Source organism: Lactuca virosa, chromosome 3 (assembly GCF_052849685.1).
Source record: "Lactuca virosa cultivar CGN04683 chromosome 3, Lactuca_virosa_CGN04683_v6, whole genome shotgun sequence".
Lineage (NCBI taxonomy): Eukaryota > Viridiplantae > Streptophyta > Magnoliopsida > Asterales > Asteraceae > Lactuca > Lactuca virosa.
The window spans coordinates 18,110,717-18,137,044 of record NC_136428.1 but is presented as its reverse complement, the minus strand read 5'-3'; the positions used below and the strand labels follow the sequence as shown (position 1 = coordinate 18,137,044).

General features: G+C 39.8%; 1 non-coding gene across 1 annotated transcript; it reads right to left on the bottom strand.

Annotated features, from left to right (window-relative positions):
- Positions 1–23,231: 23,231 nt before the first annotated feature.
- Positions 23,232–23,338, bottom strand: LOC145167939 (small nucleolar RNA R71). Its single transcript, XR_013741538.1, has one exon. It is a non-coding gene; the product is annotated as a small nucleolar RNA R71 (small nucleolar RNA).
- Positions 23,339–26,328: the final 2,990 nt, after the last annotated feature.

Below are 26,328 nucleotides of genomic sequence, written 5' to 3'. Positions count from 1 at the left end.
GAGATAGAGATCAAGATGGAAAAGAAACCATATATGTATTGATGTAGATTTACATTTTCATTTTCTGGATAACATCTTTGTAAGATCAGAAAAACTCCATTTTCAAAGAGAGTACATTACAAAAAATTATCCTTCAACTCTTCAAAAATTATGTAATCAATTTGTCAATAATGCATCTTGTTCCTTTGGAAGTTGTGACACATTTACTGTATTGATTTCATTGAATACGTTTCTTGATTTATCCAAGTTTAAGTATAAGCGAATGGATTTGTGTTGCCCATTTTAGAAAATTCAAGTTTGATGATACTTCAAGAATGTATTCATTAGGTTGTAGGAAGGAATTATGCATTCCAGAGAACAAGTCAAAATAGCTTGGTTAGAAAGTTGATACTGAGAGTAACCACTCACTAATCAGTAAATTCCAAGATGCTGAATCTTGATGAACCATTTCATCAAACACCCATGCATCTAGCATCATGCATCTGATTACTCTTTGTATACATGTAAATCAAGGCATTGCAAACAGATGTCACAACCGAATACCCAGTCTTGCATATGATTGTATGAATCTGCTTTCCCATTTTCAGCATCTCAACACCTTCAATGGGTGATAAAGCATTTTTGAATGCATACTCGTTTATTTTATAACCTCTTAAAATACAATATTTGAAGATCTTAAAGGCTTCTACACAATCAAAAGCCACAGCAATCCGCCCTGTCCAAGATACAGCATCTCTGTCAGGCATTTCATCGAACAGGTTCACTGCATTGGTTTTGAACCCACATCTACCATACATAACCATAAGTGCAATGCTTAAATGCATCGAACGCCCAGACAAGTATCCTCTCTTGATAGAATACTCATAAATCTGTTCACCTTGGTTAATACTCATCAAATACACCACCAAGCACACTAGTTAAACAGAACTCATTGAATTCAAAACCTGCACTCCTCATTTTCATAAAAAAAAAAAAAAAAAAAAAAAAAAAACTCTCTCCCCTTATCAAATTCCGCGTTCTGGATATATCCATTAATCATTGCACTCCAAATCACACCATCAAAATCTACACACTCCTCGAAACACTTCTCGGCCAAACCCACATACCCATATCTTGAATAATTCTCTATTAACCCACTAATCAAAAAAACGTTACTCCCAAATCCCAGTTTCATAAATCCCGCATGTACAATCCATCAAAAAGTTCATCGGGGTTAAGACCTAGATGTCTCAATCCATTAAAAAGTTCGAAAGCTGGCCTGGGTTGCTTATACAAAGATATCAGGGTAGGTGGCGCGCGAGAGTTCACCGGAGTGTGAGAACTGTTTGATTAAAGAAGCGGCTTGGAATGGTTCAACACGGGTGTTTGTGATGGTGAGTTTTGCGTTCTCGAGAGAAGTGGAGATCTTGAGAGCTTGTCCATAAAGGTTTCTGTGTAGCAGCGATTTGAGTGTCTGCATGTGTAATTTTGTATGCATGCACGATTTGGTTGGTCTAACGGTGATAGTCAGCGCTTTCGGCTTTCAGCGTTTTAACGGCAGAAAGAACCTGCACTTCAAACATTCTTGGTATACTTTTCTAAAGAAAGAATATATCTTTTTCTAAATTATATCTGAGACTCTACTTTTATTTTATATATTAGAGAATATTATAAATCTAATAAAAAAATGTTAACGATTTAGCCATTTTTAGCACAAAACAAAAATCAAGTTTATCAAAAATAGTCATTGAAATATAAAGTTACCTGCGATTTCACGGTGATATGAAATCAGCATATTTTTAGGCATATTTTTGTCCCATAGGCATTTTTGTGGGACATATCTCCTTTTTCCTAACTTTCCTTTTCCTCACCTAAAAGCAAAGGAATTGGTGGAAACATTTCCCTCACTTTTTTTTTATTAAATTAAATTAAATTTTTTTTATGATTTATAATTTTTAAATTTAATATCAAACATAAAATTTAAAAATGTTAGAATGTTTGAGTATTTATAGATTAAGAAAAGGGAAAGAAAAAAAAATAATATATATATATATATATATATATATATATATATATATATATATATATATATATATAACGGCTATATAGCCGTTTGGAATAAAAAAAGAAAAAAAACAAAAAACAAAAAGCAACAGCCAATCATGTGAAGAGAGAGAGTCCCCCCCCCCACCCCCCCCCCTCTTCTCGCACCCCCGGTGCGGTGTTTCTTCGTGCGGGATCGTTTCCCGCGGTTTCCCCGCTGTCCACTCCGTCCGGCCTTAATGGCAGAAAGAACCTGCACTTCTGTTTGAAGGCAAATTCTTGGTATACTTTTCTAAAGAAAGAATATATCTTTTTCTAAATTATATCTGAGACTCTACTTTTATATATTAGAGAATATTATCAATCTAATAAAAAATGTTAACGATTTAGCCATTTTTAGCACAAAACAAAAATCAAGTTTATCAAAAATAGTCATTGAAATATAAAGTTACCTGCGATTTCATGGTGATATGAAATCAGCATATTTTTAGGCATATTTTTGTCCCATAGGCCATAATATTTAAACCCCAAAAAACCAGAAATCAAATCTCATTTTCACATTTTAAACTATAAAGATTTTCTCCGTATATAATAGTTATTTAGTTTAGTACTTTAGTTATATACAAATTACAAAGTACAAATAAGCAAAGTTGCATTTAGAACATGCATTGTTAATCGGCGACTAGTACGGCACATTGAATTGCGACTAGTACGGCACATTGAATTGCGTTTTTTTTTTTTTTTTTTTTTGAAGTACTCATTTCTTGTATACAAATAATATACTTACATAGAAATTAGTATATTTGTAACAGCGTAAATTTCCAAAACAATTTTTCATTTTTAAAACATATTTTTATTCATAAGGTACTATCAAAGCATAATGTATCCAATGTTATCATAACAAAACATATCCCAGAATCTCAAGACATAAACTTCATGAGTGTGTACGGATCATGCCGGCGCCATCCCGCGATCCTCGCTAGTACCTGAAACACATAACACCACAACTGTAAGCATAAATGCTTAGTGAGTTCCCCAAAATACCAATACGCACATACGCCACTCAAGGCTATAAGACCTTCCGGTCACTGTGTCTCAGAGGACTTCCGTCCCACAACCCTGGTAGACCTTCCGGTCCTACCCGTAATGACCTTCCGGTCCATATCATCTTGACCTTCCGGTCCATATCATAATGACCTTCCGGTCCTTAGCATTCATAACATACATAACACATCCATATCATATAACAGCATACAGCACATACATCTCATAGCATATAAGACCTTCCGGTCACACATAGGTACCTAGGTACAGTATAGTGAGAAGACTCACCTCGTACGAAGTCGGATAAACTCTCGTGCTTGACGTCCCGACCTAGCCTCCTCCTATCATATGAATAGCATTCATGATCAATGCCCTCTCATAGCCTCATCTCTAAATATTGGGTAGAAGGCCATCCTACCCCTTCCTGAACTCTCCTGAATCAGCTTGACCGAAACCCTAAGGTCAACTGAAGTCAATGGTCAAACTTTGATCCGACTCGTCGAGTGCACAAGGGCGACTCAGCGAGTCCACGCGGGTCCTCTGAATCCTTCTCGCCTCACTTGGCACGTCGAGTCGTCCCTTCACTCGACGGGTTACACCTGTCACGAATCGCGGGGCAACCCCAACTCGACTCGTCGAGTCCAGTTATGAACTCGGCGAGTAGCGTCCATGGAAACACCCAAATGACCTTCTGAGGTCAGATCCGCTTCTCTAGCCTATAGATCTGACCTTTCCATACCCATTAATCACGTAAAGGTGAAACCTTTACACTCATGCAACACATATATGGTTCCTTTTGAAGAAATAGCCTCAAAAATGGCATCCTAAGTTCATTCCTTCCATAATACTTCATAAAGCAAGATGGATAATGCTCTCTGGACCTCTATAGGTCCAGATCTGAAGTCTAACACAAAAAGGGACCATAAACTCATCAATTCAAGCCATAAAAAGGGTATAGAAAACCCTAGATTCATAGATCTTAACCAAAACAGAAGGAGAGTTTGATTTGCTACCTCAATACTGCAGATCCAAGCTTGAAAACCACGGATTAGCAATCCTCTTGACCTCCTCTAGCTCGAAACACCTTCTTCTTTGCAAAACAACACCAAAAAGGATTAAAATGGCTTGCTCTCACACACAACTCGCCCAAGCTCTCTACGGTTTTTCTCTCTGGACTGGTAGCCGCAATTGAGGGCTATAAGGACCCTTAAATAGGGCACAGGCCCAAAGATTTAGGGTTTCTGCCCACAGCGCGGACTCGTCGAGTACCTTCATTAATCCAGTCAGCATATCGCGATCCTACTCGACGAGTCTAGGCGTCAACTCGTCGAGTTCCTCCTCATAACTCAAAAGAAATACTCAAATTGTCATGCCTGGAAATCCGGATGTTACAATTTTCCCCTACTTGAAATAGATTTCGCCCTCGAAATCGTTCCTCAATCACATAGATAGAAACCAAACACTCGAAAAGCACCACTAAGAGGTTCTCACACCAAAACAACATCTTTCTCCATGAATACCTGGATCCGACCAGGAACTCCAAATTTGGAACAAAACCGGCCCATCTGTCGCTAAAATACCCCTTTTTGACCTTCCCAGAATCGGGAAACTCTAGTGGCCTGGCCCGCCGCCAGACCGCCCACTCACGCTATCACCATGATATTCGCTTTTCGAACATCAAACCCTGATAACTCACTGCTCCTTTGATTCTCACAAGACAAAATCAGACAATCGGCTACCGATCACTCATACCAACGTACCAAAACAGTCTGAATCACGCCCCAAAGAACGAAAGGGTTTACATCCCACCAGGGCTCATCCACTGAACTACTATCATAATCCATCCGAACAATAAACTTTCAACATCCTGATCTCTGACACAAGAGAATCATGCTCGCTCAGAAATCTTCAGACATCTAAAATCATAAGCCTCAGCTGCATCCCTCATATCCCTTTTTAACACTGAGTACCAGGTCTGATCTCGACACAACAGTTGGACCTCCAGGGTCATCCGTTGCATTATCCCAACCGTCTCCATGGTTTCCTTCTTACTATAACTACATCGGCCCAATGTGACACACAAGCAGCGAAGTTCGCTTAACCCTAAGCGAATACTACCTTCCCAATTGGAGATCGACTCAACCCCGACCTCTGTCATCTGTTACTCATCGTTCCATGCAACTTGCGGTACCTCCCGTACCCGAGTACTGACCCACATAGGTCTAAGACATCAGATGACAAACAATACCCCTCAACATGGAACCCACCTCAGAATCCAGAATCTCATCTCGCCTATCCAACGCGCCACCAGAGCCAAACTCAAACTCGAGAGTTTGGTCCGACCCAGAGTTGGAACCACTCGTCCCAACGAAGCACTCAACTCAGAACTCATTTCCCGCAACCCATGCGTACCTCACTTATCCCATTATTTCGGATTGCGATGACCACACCTTACTCAGAACATAATGACTCCCTATCATTGAGGAGACCCCGGTCTCGCCCCTGGTCCGACCACCAGGTTCCCAAAAACTCATAAGTTAGGGTCACCCCATGCCTAAAACTCTTCTGCGCCATGCTCTGATAAAAGAGTACCTTATCATGACAACTTCTCGCTGACTAGTGTGTACTACGTCTTCCCATAGCATCACATCAACCTCTCACTGACTGGTAAATACTACGGCTTCCCGCGGTATCACCACAGCCTCTCACTGACTGGTGAGTACTACGGCTTCCCGTAGCATTACAACAACCCCTGACTAGTGAGTACTACGGCTTCCCGTAGCATCACAACAACCTCTGACTAGTGAGTACTACGGCTTCCCGTAGCATCACAACAACCTCTGACTAGTGCGTACTACGGCTTCCCGTAGCATCACAACAACCTCTGACTAGTAAGTACTACGGCTTCCCGTAGCATCACAACAACCTTTGACTAGTAAGTACTACGGCTTCCCGTAGCATCACAACAACCTCTGACTAGTGAGTACTACGGCTTCCCGTAGCATCACAACAACCTCTGACTGATTCACAATCCGCGGATCAATCATAGATAGGTGCATGCACTTACCCAAATTATGCATCACTATATTTGGCGGCAATCGTCATAACATAACACCCTTCCCTGCTACGATCCATATTCTTGGACAATCTCACTTGCTGTCATTAACCGAAAGGGCTCCCACTAGAATCATCGATGCTTGACCCACCACTTGTCGTCTCCACTCAAGACTCAAAATTATCCGAAATCCAATGCATTAAATTTGGATACCTCGATACGCCTCATAGGACCTCACGACGTCTCGTCTCATCCACTGATCTTCCTGTTCCACAACCTGAAATTGGTTGTCTAATCAACTTCTGCCTTTTTCAAGCTGAATAACAGCCCCATCATTGAACCGGAATTTCTAATCCGCCGAACTCACCCTACGAGCCAACCATCTCGAATTCACCATTATGACCTTGAAGAATTCCCGTTCACCCCAAGGTCTCCGATCAACGGCCACTTGCCGTGGAGGCACTCATCCTTTTCAAACATAACACATGCATTATCTCGCTATGCACCTCGTCTCAATCACCAACAACCTTGGGCTCAAATGAATTCGCACCGTCGGTCTCTATATCCAGATTTCTAACCATTCTCAATCGAATCTCTGATCCCCTCAATAAAATACCCGGTTCTCCCCCACTTAGGGTTCGAACCATCCCCAATCGGCGCATCAGCAATCTATCACACCGACTGATTCCACCAGTAATCATCGCACCTACTCTTGGAAGGTGCTACGCAACGCTCGATGATTTCCCGATAGAGATCGAGCAACTCCAAATGCCCTGAAACTCAGATGAAATCCTCAGAACTTCCCACCATGACTGCCTCTAGTCATTCAGAATCTCACACCATTCCATCACCGGACCTCCCAACTGTCCAGTATTAACCCTGACTCTTAGTCTGAAAGTAATGATCTACCGTACTCCTCATCATCGACTCCTCAACCAACGTTCCATCACGTTACTTATCATAAGAGCAGAAACCATTTTCCCACTCTTAATACCCATCAAAGACAATAAGGGCCACCGCCCTGTTATACTCCTCTTGATCGTCTGATGTTGCAGCTAACACATACCCTACTATACTCAATTAGGGTGTATCCTGGTCCTTGACCATCTCAGTCCCCACTGACGACCTGTTCAAGCTATATCTTTACCTCGCGGCAGACCTACTGCCATAAACTCTGGTTGGAGATCACCATCCGTGCAATCCCACGGGACTCACCCCCAAACTCAAAAACCGAAATCTCATCACCTCTTACGTCTCCCACAGGAAACGGAAATAGCACCACTCGGGTCACAGAAAGTGACCTCTCCACTATCGGCCGGTTGCCCAGCCCAGACCGTATTCTCCCATAATGCACCATCCCTACTCATCCCTAAGTCTTGCGACTCCAACTGGCATATCACCCACAATCCCTCGGAGCTCATTCGATTTCCCTTTTCAAGGGATGCTCCACTAAAACTTGTTCATCAAGGCCTCCTGGCCCCATACTCATTCACCTCCGATCTCAGTCTAGACATTCCCCACGTAATAACCGGTAAAAACCAGAAATACTAACCGCCACATGTCATGGTACTCAAACCGCGTGGCCACCTCTCAATCTGCTATGAATCATGGTACCTGCACCATGTTATCTCCTCTTAATCTTCTATGAATCCTGGTACTCGAACCATGTTCCCTCTTCTCATTCCACCTCACATCATGGCACTCGAACCATGACATCACCTCTCGACCTGCTATAACTCATGGTACTTGAGCCATGACGTCACTTCTCAATCCGCTACTTATCATGGAACTCAAACCATGACATCACTTCTCAATCCGCTACTTAAAATCCTCCGGATCAGCCTTCTGGATCGCCGCGGTCATCTCGTCATGAATCATACGACGAATCTCATCACCGCTAACACCGCTGCTCTCCGGTGTGTGTGGTGTACCAACCATGATGTCTCTGAAACATAACACAAAGATACCAGAGACTCGATCGAGTATACTCGCACTCGATCACCCAACCCTACTTGTTCCTTGGTACCCTAAGGATTCTTACTTGGACTGCTCACTGATCCGGTGCTTCCAGTAGTACGGGCCCTATACTACCTTTCACACCGCATCAATATTCATCCCAAGTCCTCCTCCTAGTATCCCAGATCACAAGTACTCTACACCTCGCTAAACATAGGCTACCCTTCGGTAGACCTCTCATAAGCTCCTCACTGCTACCTACTCACTCTCGAAGCATCACATAGCAGCAGTAATCTCCTAGGCTAAGGCATTCACAAATCAGGCCACTCTAGTCCTAATATGAATACCTAGCCTACTCTAGCATGCATAGCATATCATATCATATCTCATAATACATAATATAAGGGTATTTTGGGAAATCACCGTTCGGGCGCTGGCTGATCGTACACACTGCTCCTTTCTGCTTTTCTCAAAGTCTTTTACTATTTTAGAAAAATTGTTCCTTTTTATGAAAAACTTTCTAAAATCCTCAGTTTGAGTTCAGATACGCCCGAAGGTGCATCCGAATCCCTCAAACCAAGGCTCTGATTCCAACTTGTAACAGCGTAAATTTCCAAAACAATTTTTCATTTTTAAAACATACTTTTATTCATAAGGTACTATCAAAGCATAATGTATCCAATGTTATCATAACAAAACACATCCCAGAATCTCAAGACATAAACTTCATGAGTGTGTACGGATCATGTCGGCGCCTTCCCGCGATCCTCGCTAGTACCTGCAACACATAACACCACAACTGTAAGCATAAATGCTTAGTGATTTCCCCAAAATACCACATACGTACATACGCCACTCAAGGCTATAAGACCTTCCGGTCACTGTGTCTCAGAGGACTTCCGTCCCACAACCCTGGTAGACCTTCCGGTCCTACCCGTAATGACATTCTGGTCCATATCATCTTGACCTTCCGGTCCATATCATAATGACCTTCCGGTCCTTAGCATTCATAACATACATAACACATCCATATCATATAACAGCATACAGCACATACATCTCATAGCATATAAGACCTTCCGGTCACACATAGGTACCACTCTAGGTACAGTATAGTGAGAAGACTCACCTCGTACGAAGTCGGATAAACTCTCGTGCTTGACATCCCGACCTAGCCTCCTCCTATCATATGAATAGCATTCCTGATCAATGCCCTCTCATAGCCTCATCTCTAAAGATTGGGTAGAAGGCCATCCTACCCCTCCCTGAACTCTCCTGAATCAGCTTGACCGAAACCCTAAGGTCAACTGAAGTCAATGGTCAAACTTTGATCCGACTCGTCGAGTGCACAAGGGCGACTCGGCGAGTCCACGCGGGTCCTATGAATCCTTCTCGCCTCACTTGGCACGTCGATTCGTCCCTTCACTCGACGGGTTACACCTGTCACGAATCGCGGGGCAACCCCAACTTGACTCGTCGAGTCCACTTATGAACTCGGCGAGTAGCGTCCATGGAAACACCCAAATGACCTTCTAAGGTCAGATCTGCTTCTCTAGCCTATAGATCTGACCTTTCCATACCCATTAATCACGTAAAGGTGAAACCTTTACACTCATGCAACATATATATGGTTCCTTTTGAAGAAATAGCCTCAAAAATGGCATCCTAAGTTCATTCCTTCCATAATACTTCATAAAGCAAGATGGATAATGCTCTCTGGACCTCTATGGGTCCAGATCTGAAGTCTAACACAAAAAGGGACCATAAACTCATCAATTCAAGCCATAAAAAGGGTATAGAAAACCCTAGATTCATAGATCTTAACCAAAACAGAAGGAGAGTTCGATTTGCTACCTTAATACTGCAGATCCAAGCTTGAAAACCACGGATTAGCAATCCTCTTGACCTCCTCTAGCTCGAAACACCTTCTTCTTTGCAAAACAACACCAAAAAGGATTAAAATGGCTTGCTCTCACACACAACTCGCCCAAGCTCTCTAGGGTTTTTCTCTCTGGACTGGTAGCCGCAATTGAGGGCTATAAGGACCCATAAATAGGGCACAGGCCCAAAGATTTAGGGTTTCTGACCACAGCGCGGACTCGTCGAGTCCCTTCATTAATCCAGTCAGGATATCGCGATCCTACTCGACGAGTCTAGGCGTCAACTCGTCGAGTCCCTCCTCATAACTCAAAAGAAATACTCAAATTGTCATGCCTGGAAATCCGGATGTTACAATATTTCTTTCCAGTGAATACTTAGATTAATCATGAATATATGAAGTGTTGAAGCTTGAATGAAAAATACGAATTAAATTGGTTATAGAAAAGATAGTTACAATATGTTACCTCTTTTTAAGTATTAGAGAGTAGAAAGAATAGAGAGAAAAGGAAGATCAATTGGGTGGCTTGGGAGGTAGTTATTAAACGAAAGGAGATGGGAGGTCTTAGAGTTGAGTGTCTTGATTCAGCTAACTTGGCGCTTCTCGCCAAGTGGTGGTGGAGATTGAAAAAATAGGTATGATTCTTTTTGGTTTTCTCATATAAAAGTTATTCATAATATTAAGCTTCTTGATGGTAGTTCGATAGCCAAGAAGTCTATTAAATGTGTTTGGTTGAGTATTTCCCAAATCAATTGTGATTTTGAAAATAGACGTATCCGGTTTGATAATTTTTTTAAAAGGGTTGTTAGAAAAGGGGACAAAACACTCTTTTGGAAGGATCCTTGGTGTGGTGATGTGGCTTTAAAAGATGCTCATCCTAACCTTTATGCAATTGAGAAAAAGAAAGATTGTTTTTTGAAAGAGAGAGTCAATATTATGCATGGGCATATTTTGTCTTTTTCTTGGGACTGGGCGAGGCAGCTTAGAGGTGGGAGGGAAACACGTCTGTCTCTAGCTTTATCATATAAGATTTTTGTTTTCAGGTTTGATTCAGTTTGATGACGGCTGTGACAGGTGGATTTGGGGAGGCAACGGTGGAGATGTGTTTTCGGTAAAAGTTGTAAAGGAGGTGATGGAAATTCAATCCAGTAATAGGACTTTGGACTCTTTCAATTGGACAAAACGGGTCCCTCTAAAAATCAACTGTTTTGTTTGGAGATTGATTAAAAATAGAATTCCTACTTTCTTGAGCTTAGTTATGCGAGGAATTAATGTCTCGTCTACCTTATGTCCTTTTTTTGTAAAGAAACTGATGAGAGCATTGATCACGTTTTTTTTCTCATGTTCTTCTTTCGTTGTGGTTCTGTGGAGATGGCTGGTGAACTGGTCAACCATTCTTATGATGCTGCCTAATTTTTGTGATGACTTATTGGATATGCTCAAATCTGTTGTGGGTAGTAAAAAAAATATCAAGAAGCTGCGTTTTTCTTTAGTCAACACCACTCTATGGATGATATGGAAGGCCAGGAATGCGGTTGTTTTCAGAAACGAAAGGCGAACGATCATGATTACGGCTGATGATATTCGTTTAAACATTTTCATTTGGATCAAACATAGGTCTAATTGTAATTCTATTGTTTGGCATGCTTGGAACTCCTCCCCTACTTTAGATTGTTTCTTGTGATTTGACTCGAGCTCCTCGCTTGTGTTGTTGGTTTATTTTCTTTTCTGCTTTAATGATATGTTCGCCGTTTCAAAAAAAAATAAAGAGTATTTTTAAGTTCGAAATGTGAAAATGAGATCTGGTTTCTAGTTTAGGGTTAATATTATGGGCCTATTGACTAATTTCATAGCCCACCAGCATGAAATCGAAGGAGACCTTAAGCCTTTAATCCCTATTCTAGTGGTTATTTTTTATAAACATTTTTGTTTTTGCTAAAATGACAGTCATTAACAATTTTACTAGTTTTGTTATTATATATATATATATATATATATATATATATATATATATATATATATCCTCCCTAATAAATAAAGATCTTTTTGTCACATGTCACATTCTTATTTATTTTGCCACATGTAATTTTGTGGTTATTTTAAATTAATTTTTTTCCACATGTCATTTTATAGTTTTTTTCATTTTATTAAATACCTTTATTATTTAAAAGCAATAATAAATGCATATCAATTTCATGAATGAACTTCCTTCTAATTTCAAAATTACTAAATTAGAGATTTATTAATTTTCTTTATTTATTTATCTAAAATATTTTTTTAAATTAAAAAAAAACACTTTAATTATATAATTCAATATTTTCTCACTTTTCTTATAAATTTAAACTTCTCAAATGTATAGAATTTTGTATTTAGTTTTTTTTTAAATAAACTCATGTAATACATGGGTCACACACCTAGTATATATATATATATATATATATATATATATATATATATATATATATATATATATATACAGGCTTAGGTTATTATATTCAAAGTAATTATTGTGTTATTGTATGCATAAATGTGGGTCAATCATTTTACTTATTTTAAGAAAGTGATTATTACATATTATTGAATAAAATATAATTGAAAAATACCATCTAATTTAACCAGAAGGGTATTTTAGTCAATTAACATAGATTTAATAAAGGAAATTTGCATATTTTAAGGGATCATAGATTCTATTTATTTTAAAAATCTGATTTTACGAATTATAAGGTTTTTAATTCGGACATTCTGACAGAATATGTTTGAGTATGTTCAAAAATAAAAATATTCTTGAACCATAAAATAATAAAAATATTCTTGAACATATTTCTTGATCATGACTTTAAAAATTTCTTGGAGAATAACAAAATTCTCGAACCATCAATTGAAGAATTAAAACAAAAATTACATTAATTCTTATAGAATACATGTAACAATTGCTAAGAATTACATTTATTGTTAAAGAATAAAACTAAAAAAACTTTCAAATCCGGAAAAAAAAATCAAAATCTAACAAAGACACTAATACATTCTAAAAGAATAATGTTGCTAAGAGGCGTCGTTCAAATTTCGTGGTCCGTTCTTCAAGCATCAGTTCTGTAGAATCAAATCCAATGAATAAATTAGTGAGAAAAATATCCATATTCCATTCCAACATAATTGGAATTCGTGATTCCATTCTGATAGAATTGGAATTCATTTACCAATAATTATATTAATTCGGGGAATTCTAACAGATTATGTTCATGATTATCATAAAAAACATTCTTTTCTGATAGAATACTATAAACGAAGAAATACCATTCAATTGAAGCATTTTAGCGAGCGCTTGGTGTGCATCAAAACAACTTTTAAATTGGGAACATGAGAAATTCAAGCTTTTCAATTTCAGAATATTTTGGGTGTGATTTATCATCAGGATCCACAAGGTGTTCGATCTCTGCAAGTGTGAATTCATGACGTCATTCAAAAGAACCAAGAATCACAAAAAAAACACGAATCATAATCGACATGTTCATCATTGAAACACTTTGGAACAAAAAAGCTTTTCCAGGTGGTTCGACTTTAAGTGTCACAACTGGCATTTTAGCTAGGAAATTCTATTCCTGTGTAACCATTCATCTATTGTAAAACATATACTCTAAGTAAATCTCACTCAATGCTCATTTAGATTCACCATTCATGTTCATCAAAGAGTCTGAAGCCCTAAGATCCTGGTTTAAGTCCATATTGGACTAGAATTTCCTTATTGGGCCTAATGGACCAATAAGCACCCAATTCAACTTTATTGAACTTAGAAGCCCTAATTGGACCCAATTCATAAATCTAAAACATTTTGGACTATTTGGGTCTAGAATGATTCATTTTAACCCTAATGGGCCTTATTGGGCCATAACTAATTCAATTAACCATTAGTGAGCCACAAGCCCATTCTTTTTGGGCCGTGAATGCTTCCAAGAGCCCAATGGGCCGAAAAATTTTATGTTTAGGATCCAAATATCCTAGCTAAAGTTAATGGGCCCAATCTACTCCATCCTTTCTCTTGGCCCAAAAATATCGGCCCATGTATAAATAAATAAAAAGGGAAAATAAGTGAAATGGGAGAAGAGTTGACTTTGGAGTGCCACCTCCATATTGCCCAACATGTATCAATGCCAAGATCTTCTATACATCCATGCTAGTCACTTCACCATCTCCCTTCCCCTCTCATCTTCTACTCTCGGCCGAAGACAACACACACACACACACTACATCAAATTCTCTCAAACACTCTCAAGGATCATCCTACTCCTTCCATCAAAAATCTCGAAAATTGCTTGTGTTTCAAGAAGGTTTTCACAAGATAATCATCACTTCTTGGTAAGTCTTTACACATCCAAGTTTATAACTCCATTCTCTAGTTAGATCACTCTTTTAAGAAAAGTTTTTGGTGATTTTGCTTCCTAGAACTTCTTAAGTTCGAAATCTACTCAAGAAAGCTTGTTAGGACCAAAATCTTCTTCATTTCTTCTTCAAAACCGAAACATCAAAGCAAAGGTGAGTTCATACCCCCTTGTTTTCGGTTTTCATATGATTTTTGGGGGAGAATGCAAGTAAAATGTGTAGATCTATATGTTATATGCATGTTTTGTGTGAATTCTTAGCTTATTTGGTAAAAATGTGTTAGATCTTAGTGAATCTCGAAATTTTAAGTATTATGTAGCAAAGATCTAAGAACTACAACACTATATACATCATATTATCAAGCTAAAAGTGAACACATGTTTAAGATACAAAAGAATTTAACAAAAACCTTTTTAAATGTCAAAATTGTCAAGAAAACAAAAGATATGGGTAAAAAGTGAAAATTATGTTTTTAAAAGGGCCAAACAGGTCCTACATGTATAAAAAAGTATTTTTATGCTAAACATACTTTCAAAATGGTCAAAAATGAAAATTTAAGCTTATTGGGCCAAACTTTTGGGCCTCACGGCCTTTGGGCCCAATTTGCGAAAAAAATGAAGTTTTAAGGCTACTAAATGTTATTTGGTCAAAGTTTGAGTCATAAATGTAAATAAACCAAATTTAGAGGTGAAAATATCATTTATTTTCAAATTGGACCAAAAATGTAAAGTTTTACAAAAACATCTCACAAATACGTAAACATTATACATAGTACAAAAAGTGGTTGAGAATCTAGTGAGACTTGTCGGTTGGCACCTCTGAGTGTACAATCGTAGCCTGTAGTTATAATCAGAGTTTCCTGGTAGGAAAGCGGGAGTTTGTGTATAGATCTATACGGGGTGACCCCCCACGCCTTAACTGTTTTCTACAGCTAGAGTAGGCCAGTCTAGGGAGATAACATCCTTAGCAAGACCGACATTTGGAAAAATACAAAGACGGGCGACCTAGTCATTATCATGCATGGTTATAACGGCTCATATAGGGATTCAATACCAAAAGTAAACTTTCGAAGATAAACTCTTCGATTGTGTCAATGCAGAACAACTTATTTAACGATACAAGAATCTAGACATGGTTATAAATTAGAAAATATCGGATTTTCTGAGGGAAATTATTCATATACATTTATCATTTATTCACAATACAATGAAACTAAACTACTCTTTTATAAACTATAACTATGAAATTCGCACATGCATTTATACTTGATTTCCACAACATTTTCAGACATTTTTCAGAAAATATCGGATTTTCTAGGTTTTTATGAAAGATACAAAGACTTTTACTCAAACATACTTATGAACTCACCAACATTATATATGTTGACCGTTTTCAAAATAACTTGTATTCTCAGGTAATCGTTAAGGTGGAAAATATGCAAGTGTGTAGGGTTTTGTTTTATGTAACAGCACTTATCGTACTTTTAACAATGTGAACTTATGTATTTTTAACAATGTACTTGATGTAAACAATGCCAGTTGTATTATGTAATGTTGGTGATGATCGTGTTATGATTCATGTATATTCATTGTGATGATTATTCAATTGTTAGTCACACGAGCCCTCGGACGTTTCCGCCGTCTGGTTCGGGGGTGTGACATTAAGTATACGCAAGATCAATGTGATTAGATTTGCAAACAAGAACTTTCGAATGTCCAAAAGATCACCATCGATTTTTAGATTCGGTCATCAAACATTAAATCGAAAATTGAAGAAAACATATGCATCTCAATGAACAATCGAATCTCAAACACAAATCAATTGATCGAAACATGAATGAGAAACCCGGATTGGAAGATAATATTGTCGACGATGGATGATAAAAACAAGTAACTGGAACGAGGAAGTGAAGAAAAAAAACTTGGGCTTGAACAATCGGATCAGTGAACAGTAATATACTAGAAATTGGGTTTTAAAACTGATATTCCTAAATTAAAGAGATATTAATTGATTTATATATTTACCATAATTAATTAAATGTATGATTACATATTTACCCTTTTGAAATGATTGGCCTACATTCATGGACGGATCTTCTTAAGGGCAAGGGGGGCTGTGACCCCCCTTGATTTTTTTTAACTAGTCCATTACTATTAAGGATTTTACATATTACACCCAAAACTAAAAAAAATTGACTGCGGCCCCCCCTGTTCTTCAATTTTTATATATATTTTACTTTCGGCCCCCCGACTCAAATGTTCAAGCTTCGTCACTACCTACATTTATTCATACAATAACACAATAATTACTTTAAATACCTGAACCTAGCTCTCTCTCTCTATCTCTCTCTCTCTCTATATATATATATATATATATATATATATATATATATATATATATATACAGAGAGAGAGAGAGAGATAGGTTCAGGTGTTTAAAGTATTTATTGTGTTATTGTATGCATAAATGTGGGCCAATCAAAATGTAACGCCCCGATTCTCAGGTATTGATTTAATGTGTGAGTTTCTTGATTTCAAGGGCTACTCGACGAGTTGATTGCCCTACTCGTCGAGTAGCAGCGGGTTGGTCCACGTATTTTAATGACCTACTCGCCGAGTCCAAGAAGGGACTCGACGAGTAGGAGCTGGCAGATGAAACCCTAAATCTCGGGGTTTAGCACCCTATTTAAAGGATCATTGGCCTCCCCCAGTCTCCCCTTTTACTGCTTCTTGTCCCTCTCAAACCCTAATCGAGTGTGTGTGTTCCATTTGTGTATTTTTGAGCTTGGAAGAGGATTTTGTGGAGAAGGGAGCTTGGAGAGCAAGTATTCAGAAGCAAGGAGCTTGTGGGATCTGAAATCTACCTTATTGGGCATCTTCTGGAAGGTATAAATCGTTACCCTAACCTCATTTCATTCTAGATCCCCTCTTTGGACAAATCCTAGGGTTTTCATGGTATGATTGGAAGCTATTCTTGTGTGCAAGCTAAGATCTGAAGTTGTAACTTCAGAACTGAGCTCCCTTGGGCTTCTTAGTCCATAAAGTTTCCAGCTTGTGCAAGGATGAGACTCTCCCAAGGTGTAAAGCTCCATTGGAAGCTTAGATTGGTCATTTAGGGCCTTTAGAGCCTTGCATGTGCGTAAAGTTTGCAACTTTACGTGATAAACGTGCCTTAGAAGCTTGGATCTGTAATCTGGAACCTTGCCATGGCTTAAAAAGCGTCTGCATGGATAAAGGTCTGCAAGGACTCGGCGAGTTGGATGAACAACTCGGCGAGCCCGTTGAAGATGGTCATAAACTCGACGAGTTGGATGAACAACTCGGCGAGTCCGTTGAAGATTGCCTTGAACTTGGCGAGTCGTTCGAAGACTCAGCGAGTCGGCTAGGGTTTCTCCCAATTCTTGGACACGTATGAACTCGGCGAGTTAAAGGGTAACTCGACGAGCCAATCAAGGATTTCACGACTTCTCGAGTTCAGGAAGGACTCGACGAGTTGGTGAACTGCACTCGACGAGTCGAGTCAACATGGACTGTTGACTTTGACTGTGGACTTTGACTTGGACCAAGGGTTGACCAGTTGACTTCTGAGGGTATTCTGGTAATTCGGAGATTTATGAAAAAGGGTTTTATGGTAACTATAGGTGGTGGAGTTCGTGTTGGTGATCCGGGAGTTGAGCTTTCTAGTTTCAGATGTCAGTTGCAAAGTGAGTTATCCTCACTATATCAACAGGGTCTAAGGCACCAAGGCCGACCCTTATGGATTTGTATTTTGATTATTACATAATATATGCATTGTTTCGCATCCTGTTAGTTAGGATGGTGATATGCTTATGTTTAGTGATCGGGTTCAGTCGATATCCTAGTTACATGATTATGCTATGATATGACCTGGGTAGGTCGGTGTCCTGGTTTAGGACGTTGCTATGCTATTTGATCTGTTAGATTGGTTTGTCTGTTATTATGATAGCCTATGAATGTATATGCACATGTTGTTTGATTTGGGTGTTGGGTTGAGGCGGTCCTGCTTTGTGTTGAAGGCCAACATACCCAGGGCGGTCCGGATAGACTACAAAAACCCAAGAGGGTATGATAGTCAGACCGAAGGCCCGACGAGCGGTCCGGATAGGCTGAAGGCCCCGCGAGGCGGTCCAGACGTGCCGAAGGCTCGGAGAGCGGTCCAGATAGACTGAAGGCCTGCGAGGTGGTCCAGTCAGGCTGAAGGCTCATTATGCTTGTTGTTTGGTTATATGTTTATATGGCATGGTTTTGTGGTTGGTATTTTGGGGGATAGCTCACTAAGCTTTCAGGCTTACAGTTTCAGTTGTTGTTTCAGGTACCTCTGGTGATCGCGGGAAGGCGAAGGCATGATCGTACCGCTCCTCTCGCTGTTATGACTTTTATGATTTGATACTGGGATACTCTGATAACTATATTTTGAAAACAAACTATGTAATGACTTAATGGATTAAAATGTTTTTAAAAGTTTAAATTGGCTTGAATTTTTGGGTGTCACAAGTTGGTATCAGAGCCTTGGTTTGAGTGAATTAGAGGAACATACGTGTGAATCCAGTCTCAAATCAAGGAAAGGTTTTCAAAATGATTTCTAAACGATTTTCAAAATAAGCGAATGAGGATGCAGGATGTACGATCAACCGGAGCCAGTAAGTATCCCCAAAATACCATACAGTTATTTGATTATGTGATATGTTAAAACAGCATGTTAGTACTAGGCTAGGGATCTTCAGGAATTGCATGATAGAATTGCCTGATTACATGATGCCTGCTAGCCTAGGGTTATCTTTATATGGGATTGACATAATTACTGTAGTTGCTTAGTGTATGCATCACGGCTATACATAACTAAGATCTTATAGCCTGAGAATGTTTGATTTGGCCTTATGTTATGTTCTTGTTTGATTGGGAGCTTAGGGTAGGATTGGATATTCGAAAGTTTATAGGGTCCAGCGTTATGTATGACTAGCATACACTAGTGCTGCAAGGTTGGTGAAAGTTTCATGGACGGGTGGGTTGTGTGAGGTCGGGAGGCCAGTTATGAGATATTTAGCATTTCCTCTAAGAGTGAGGATTGAGCGCTTTCCATGTTAAGTATTCAGTTAGGGCATTGTGGTGATGCTTGAGGCAAATATGGGTAGGTATGGAAGGTAGTATGGGCCCGTACTACTGAAAGCACAGGACCCATACGCGTGTCAAGTAAGTCACAATCCCTAGGGATTAGTAGGGAGTTGACTCCCAGTTATTTATATGGATTATCTGATATCTTGTGCTATGTTTCAGAATGGTGATGATGAGGCGCTTTGTGGCTGGATCCGGTTCGGGATCAGGATCAGGGGACGGAGGCCAGGAGGGGCCAACAGCACCTGAGCCGGTGGTACAGATGGGTACGGACGAGTTGGATGCCAGGATTCAGGAGATCCTATAGGATGAGGTTGCTGCTGGATTCCGGGAACAGTTACCAGAGATGTTTGGGTCGATTAAGACCGCCATGGTAGAGTACTTTGATGAGCGTTATGCGGCCCTTGCAGAGACAGCCGCCGCAGCAGCTGCATCAGCTGTATCAGCGGCAGGGGGAGGAGTCAGTAGGGGTTTCCAGTACCGGGACTTCGATAACACGAAGCCCCCGACATTCGATGGTACACAGGACCCTATTCGAGCCATGAGGTGGTTATCCGACGTGGAGGGTTGTTTCTTTACGTGTTCATGTCCTACTGACCAGAAGGTCAGGTGCGCCCTGAACATGCTGAGGCTCGGGGCCAAGGACTGGTGGAGACTGACGACAGGGTCATACACGGATGAGCAGAGAGCTGCGGTTACTTGGGAACAGTTCTGGGACATGTTCCGCGCCCGTTACATTCCACGGGTCGAGCGGGAACGTTTGGCACAGGAATTTTTGAGTCTTAGACAGGATGGAGAGACGGTGACGGAGATCACCTGCATGTTTACTGAGAGGGCGATGTTCTGCCCTGAGTTCGCGTCTGAGCAGGCCCAGATGACATGTTATCTGAGCATGCTCAAGACTGATATTCGACAATTTGTTGCCACACAGCGATGTGATACTCTATTGTAGTTACAGGAGGCCGCTAGGCGGCGTGAGTTGGAGATCGAGCTACAGTTGAGGGAGCAGTGGCCGGCCCCGGTGTAGTCGCAGCCAGCGCCGAAGCGGTCTAAGACCGCTGATTCTAGGACCGGGGGTCAGCAGGGCCACACTTGTGGAAAGTGCGGCAAGGGTCATACTAGAGCTTGTCGATCTAGTAGCGGGCGCCACAGGTGTGGCAAGGAGGGGCATTTTGCTAGGGACTGTCGTCAGTCTGCCCCTGCCTCGGATATGAGGATATGCTATCATTGTCATCAGGTTGGTCACGTGAAGACCAACTGTCCACAGCTGCCGGCCAAGCCGACGAAGGCTCCAGCGCCAGCTACACTGAGGATTACCGATGGGAGACAGGGTAGGGCAGAGCCCCTGAAGGCTCAGGGGCGCGCCTTTCAGCTTACGGTCGAGGAGGCCAAGGCAGCACCGGACGTGGTTGCTGGTATGTTTCTGTCCTTTATCTCATTTACTATATCTGTTGTATGTTTATCTGTTGTACCTGTGATTAGGTACGTTTTTAGTGAACTCTTTTCCTGCTTTGGTCTTTGATATTGTCATATTTATACATATTTTTAGGCAATATTTAAGTACATTTTTATATATATTTTGGTCATTTGCATAGAATAATGGTACTTATAAGGTTAAATTATATTTTGCAGCCAAAAAGAAGACATTTTGAAGAAAAGGACTAAAAGCGTTAAAGAATGGAACTTTGGAGGTTGAAGGCTTGAAAGACAAGAAAATCAGAAAAATGCGTACTCACGAGGTGAGTGTAGCCTTCTAGAAGATAAACATTGCGGATCAGGAATCCGTGTTGTATACGAATATTTACGTATTCATGAGTTGAATCTTAAAAATTCACGAGGTGAATCAGGCAAAATTCAAAACTATATATATCCTTGATCCCTACGACTTTGAGGACTTTTGGCAGAAGAAAGAGGTTCCAGGAGACGATTTTTAGCAGAAGAAAGGTCTTGGAAAAAGGTTTTCAACAACAAAAGAGTGAAGGTCCATAATTTAGTTCACTTATTTGATACTATTGAACATGTTTCCTTATACTTTGATTTATGTTAGTGTGTTAGTTGCTATTATGAGCAGCTGAATCTAGCTACTCTTGTTTAGCTAGATGAAGTTTCTAACTTATGAATAGCTTAATTTTATATGGATTTATTTAGTTGGTAAATTGCTTGTGTTTAATTTATAATTACCTAGCATGCTTGTGTTTGTTTCTTTAGTTGCTTAATTTCATGTTCTGTGTAGCTTAGTGACCATTAACTGCATGAACTTGTTTACCTAATGATTTAGTGAACATTAAATTGTTAGAGCTAGGATTGACCAATCTTAGTTAGTAATTAAAGTGAATAAACTTAGCTATGCTAGAGAACGTATATTGTGACTATAATTGCGTTTGCATAATAAATCTTACATAGCATATTCATATTCATAATTGGTTCTGTGTTTAATTGTGTGTGACCATACATAGCTTTACATGAATTAATTAATTATTGGTAAAATTAGACTTAAATTACTAATATAATTAAAACCAACTTGATAATCCATAACTATTAGCTAGCCATAAGGACGAAGTGGATTCGAACTAAACAATAGTGTTTTTACTTATTGATTGAATTCGAGCTAAGTTCGTCTGATCTTGTAAAATCAGATAAAACCCTTTTTAAACTTGTTAATAATTAGGTTAATTTGCTAGCAAGTAGATTAATTAGTAACACCGTTCCCTGTGATCGACACCCGACTTACCCAAGCTATACTATAATCGGACTAGGTACACTGCCTATAGGTGCATAGTTAGTCTAACTTTGTTAGGATATAAATATTAAAATTAGTGGGTACTTTTGTGCACATCAAGTTTTTGGCGCCGTTGTCGGGGAACGACTTAGTTTATTATTTATTTATTTGCTTTAGGTTAACCGATCCTTTTTGTGGGATAAAACCTGCAAAAAGTTAATTTTCCAGCAAGGTTTGATTTTTTTTTTCCTCTGTTACAGGACTCACGACGTGAGCATATAGTCTCACGACGTGAGAACTGTGATTTTTAGTTTTCTTTAGTTTTTAGTTTATTTTTCTATTTTAGTACAGTTTTACGTTTTTATTTTGTTTAGTTTGCAGGAGTTCATGACCAGAGGCTCTAACACACCTTTGGTGCCACCACTTGAAGATCCGGAGTCAGCCCTTCACAAAAATAAGAACAAGAACGCGAAGGAAGATCAAACGCCAAAGAAGACACCTTTACAAGAACTGAAATTAGCCTTTTCAAGGAAGTCAGGAAAGAAAACAAGAGAATCGAGTTCAGCCTCAAAGAGCAATTTTGAAGTTTTCGATCAAGAATACGAATCAGAAAAAGAATTTGGACTTTATACGAGTGAACCCGAGAACGAGCCGGAGAACGAAATGGCGAACATTGATGAGATGGCCATGGGGGATTACAAGAAGCGCATTCGAGATGATGTGGGGCCGGGTTTAATACATCCTGCGATACCTTCCAATGCCACATTCGAGTTAAAGGGACATATCCTTACTGCACTTAAGGATATCCCATTCTACGGGAAGGATCACGAGGATGCTTTCAAACATTTAGACGAGGTGAACGATATTGCAGATTATTTTAATACTCCCAATATCCCAAGGGAGACAGCTTTGCTAAGGATGCTACCAGTCACTTTCAAGGGAGCAGCAAAAGACTGGTTGAAGGCACTCCCATCTGGTACAATCACCACATGGGCTCAATTGCATGAGAGATTTCTAGATCAATTTTGCCCACCCTCCAAAATCTCTAAACTCAAGAAGGCAATTGCCAACTTTGAGCAAAATACGGGGGAGTCATTATACGAGGCCTGGGAACGCTACAAGGGGTTGTTAAGGAATTGTCCTCAACATGACCTCAATATTCAGTAGGAGATGCCGATATTTTATGATGGGGTGAATGTCATGACTAGACAACTCCTTGATTCGCAAGGACCACTAACAAAGAAGAACCCAATTCAGGCCAAGGAGCTGGTTGAAGAATTTTCAAAGCACTCTCGTGAGTATCACAACCTAGGACGCGATGGAATAAAAGGCAGTGGAGGTGCACAAACTGAAGAGATGGCTATTGTGATGGCAATGCTTTGCACTATGGATAGAAGATTGACCCAAATGGACCAATCAATTCATGCAATTCGATTTGGTTGCGAGAGATGTAGTGGCCCACATTTGACAAAAGATTGCAACTTGGATGAATATGGAAACAAGAAAGCTCAAGTTTGCTACTCAAGTGGGGACAAGTATGATGAAGATTGGAGAAAACCAAAGAAAGAGTGGCTGCCTTACGAAGAATACAAGAAGCAAAAAGAAGAGAAATTTAGGCAAACTGGCAGGGGCTTCTACCAAAGAGAGCAACCACTAGTTGAGAAGAAATCAGAATTAGAGACCATGTTGATGAAATTCATGGAAGCTTCAGAAAAAAGACATGATGCTACTGACGCTGCAATGGAAGAACAAAGAACTATAATGAAGAATCATCACGCAATGATGATAGATCAGCAAGCATTAATAAAGAATCAGCAAGCCTCCATCAATGACCTTGAAGTACAACTTGGTCAACTTACCACTTTGGTTAATGAGAAGATATTCCCGAAAAATCCTGAAAATAAAACCCAATCTCACGTAATGGCCATAGATATTGAAGAAGAGGCGATTTCTGAGTTCCTAGAAGCCTTAGAAGTGGAGCCCCAGCAGCCCGATCCAAAGCCAAAGAAGCCGAAGCTCGAAATTGAAGAATCTGCTGGAATACCCAGTTCACGTCGTGAGCCCGCCATGCTCACGTCGTGGGCTCGGTCTGAACAGAAGAAATCAGTATCTGTTCCAGCTTATAAACCACCTTTACCATTCCCGTCTAGAGCTAATCTCAGTCCACTGGAGAGAGAACATCTGGAGTTTATCAAGCAATTGAAGGGTATTCCTATCAGTACTCATTTTATTGATTCACTTGCAAAAGTTCCAGAATATGCTAAGTTCCTACAAGACTTGTTAGACACTCGTCAGCAATTAAAGAAGAATTCTAAGGTGATTCTAAGTGAGCAAAGCTCAAAAGCTGTGTTGGGAGAAATACCTAAGAAGATGGGGGATCGTGGACGACTCACTCTCCCATGTGAGTTTGGGAATAATATGAAGATTTATGCTTTAGCCGATTCTGGGGCTAGCATAAATTTGATGCCTTATTCGTTTTATCAAAAAATAAATATTCAGAAGATGAAGGCTACAAGGATGACTATTCACATGGCGAACCGTTCAGTGACACAGCCCTGGGGCATTGTGGAAGATATTCTCGTAAAAATTGGGAAATTCGTTTTTCCAATAGACTTTGTGGTTTTAGATATGAAAGAAGATCCCAATGTACCAATTATTCTTGGTCGCCCGTTACTTAACACTGCTGGAGCTCTGGTTGATATATGCGAGTCCAAGCTCACCTTGAGAGTTGGGGATGAGAAGGAAATTTTTGGAATAGAAGATGGTTTCCAAAGGAGTTATGCTCAAGAAGAGGTTTTCAACATTGATGAAGAGAATGAACTTGAAGAATTAGAGAAGCTCATGGAAGAAGAAATCAAAACAATTCAACAAGTTAAAAGAACAAAACCGAGAGCATTTGTTCCATTTTTAGTTGAAGTTATTGCCTACACGAATCCAACTTCTTGGGTAAGCAAGGAAGATGATGAGATGTCGAGTGATGAAGAGGAGGTTACTTCAATAGTAACATGTCCAGTGGTGAAAGAAGAGAATGATACTATGGAGCTTAGTTGTGATGAAAAATTGAAGACTAAAGGGATAAAATGCAAGCTCGATGGAGACGAAGTCAAGGCTAAAAAGGAGAATTCTAAAAAGGTATATATTCGTCGAGTTCAAGCTTACAAGAGGCGTTTCAAGGAACAAAAGATCCTGGTGGTGGACTCTTCTGAAGATTCAACTTAAGGAGGCACGGAGTCCGGCTTACGACTCCTTCAAAAAGAAGCGCTTCTCGAGAGGCAACCCGAGCTCGGTTTGAATTTTCTTTTCTTTTTTGCATTTAGTTTAGTTTTTGCATTTTTAGACATTCAATAATCTAATCATCCAAATTTAGTGGTAGAAAGTTAAGTGTGGGTGTTCCTAAATTAAGTGGTAAAATTAGAAGAATTATTAATTAGGCTTATACTTTTCAATCAGACATGACTCACGAGGTGAGCGCGAAGAAATTCACCTCGTGAGTCCATAATGCATACGGGGAGGGGCATTTTAGCCCAATAATTCTATTAGCCCGTTATTGATAAAGAAGATGGCCAGCCACGTTAGTCCACAAAAACTCACGAGGTGAGTCCTAATAAACCCACGACGTGAGTTTTGAAAAACACGGGACCACAGCTTAAACAATTCAGAATCCTTTGACCAAACCACTTTTCTACCCTCACGAAGTGAAGACGGTCCCCTGGTCCCCCAATCCGATTTTGGCCTTAATCAAACACAATCTACTCGTGTGCTTACGTAATCTCTCCTTTAAGGTAAACATCTTGCATTTCTTTTGGTTGATTTTCACGAGTTTGTTGATTTAGGGGCTAGGGTTTTTCATGTGTGTCAATGTCGAAATTTGGCCCAAATTGTGTTATTCATCCATCATATGTTACTTGATTGTGCTTAAAAATGGTTTATGAGTAAACCCTAACAACAAAATTAAGTCCCGACTTCTGATTTTTTGAGACCATTTCTCGCTGTGTATAGCGAACTCACGAGGTGAGTTTCATAGGACTCACGACGTGAGTCCGGTGCATCAACAAAACTGTATTGTGGTTATCTAAAATATTGGATATTTGGTTTTGTGTTTGTTGCTTGTTAATTTTTGCAGAAAAATGGCACCTAGACGCGG